The sequence below is a fragment of the Mastomys coucha genome, chromosome X, assembly GCF_008632895.1.
Source record: "Mastomys coucha isolate ucsf_1 chromosome X, UCSF_Mcou_1, whole genome shotgun sequence".
Taxonomy (NCBI): Eukaryota; Metazoa; Chordata; class Mammalia; order Rodentia; family Muridae; genus Mastomys; species Mastomys coucha.
The window spans coordinates 92018686-92020546 of NC_045030.1; positions in this window are offsets into that span (position 1 = coordinate 92018686).

A 1861-nucleotide genomic window follows, 5' to 3' on the forward strand; every position below is an offset into this window, starting at 1 on the left:
AAACCATTATGAAGGTCAAGGTGGGAACTCAAGACAGGGACCTGGAAGCAGAAACATGGAGGAGACACATGGAGGAACTTCTTTCCTAGCTATTACTCAGCTAGCTAGCTTTCTTTTTCTTTTTTGATGTACTTTTATATTTTATTCATTCACTTTGCCTTCTGCTCACTGCCCACTTCCTGGTCACCCCTCCCACAATCTTCCCATGTCTCTTTCCCTTCTCCTCTGAGCAGATGGGCTCTGCCTATGTATTCCTCCACACTAGCACTTCAAGTCTTTTCAAGGCCAGACACTCTTTCTTCCACTGAGGCCAGACAGGATAGCCCAGCTAGAAGAACACATACCACTTTTGGAATAGCCCCTACTCCAATTGTTTGAGACCCACATGAAGACCAAGCTGCATGTCTGCTCCATATGTGTGGAGAAGATAAGGATTAGGCCATGTATGTTCTTTGGTTGGTGGTTCAGATTCTGAGAGCCCCAAAGGTCCAGGTTAGTTGACACTTTTGGTCTTCCTGTAAGTTCCTATCCCCTTTAGGGCACCAAATCCTTCCTCCTATTCTTCCATAAGAGTCTTCAAGCTCCATTTACTATTTGGCTGTGGGTGTCTGTATCTGTCTGAGTCAGCTGCTGGGTGGAGCCTCTCAGAGGACAACATGCTCCTGTCTGGAAGCATAACAGAGTATCATTAATAGTGTCAGGGATTGGTGCTTGCTCATGGGATGGGTCTCAATTTGGGCTGGTTATTGGTTGGCCATTCCCTCAGTCTCTGCTCCATCCTGTATTTCATGTAGACAGGATAAATTTGGGGTTGAAAGGTTTGTGGATAGGTTGATATTGTTATTCCTTTACTGGGGTTCCTGTCATTTGCTCAACTATGTTCATAGCTGCTTTATTTGTAATAGCCAGAAACTGGAAACAACTTATATGCCCCTCAACAGAAAAATGGATAAAGAGAATATGGTACATGTGCACAATAGAATACTATTCATCTACTAAAAATAAAATATAGCAAATTTTGCAGGCAGATGTATGGAGTTTGAGAATATCATCCTGAGTGAATAATTCAGTTCCTAAAGGACTTGTATTGTGTGTACTCACTTATAAGTGGATATTAGCCATAAAACACAGGTATCATGATACACTACACAGATCCAAGGAAGATAAACTAGAAGGAAGGCACAAGAAAGGATGCTTGAATCTCACTTAGAAGAGAGAATAAAATAGTCACAAGAGGCAGATGGAGGGAAGGAACTGGGAGGGAGAGGAGAGTGGATAGCAGGGGAATGGGTATTAAGGATCAGATTGTGACAGAACAGAAGAGATAGCCAGATGGCCATAAAAATGAATGGTAATCTGCAACTGACAAGGATGAGGAGTTGGGGAGGAGAGCATCTCCAGGATGAGAAAGAGAACTGGGATAAAGGAGGCAACCAAGAATCAATGTGGTTGACCTTAGCTGTGACTCAGAACATTGGTGATATACTTAGCTTTCTTATACAGCACAGCATCTCTTGGCTATGGACGGTGCCACCCACAGTGAGCGGGGTCCTCCTAAATCAATTAGCAATTAAGAAAATGCTCTATAGACATGCCGACAGGCCAGCTAATCTGATCCAGACAATCTTGAAATTGATAAGCTTTCAGATAATTCTAGACCATGTCATATTGACAGCTGATGCTAATTAGGAAAATACTGTTGTTTCATTGTGTATATATATGCATTGTATATACACTGTGAATATGTATTCAGTATATATATGTATATATGTATATATAGATATGTGTAAATTTATAAATATGTATGTATGTATATGTATATGTATATGCATATATATGAATATATGACTATAGATATATA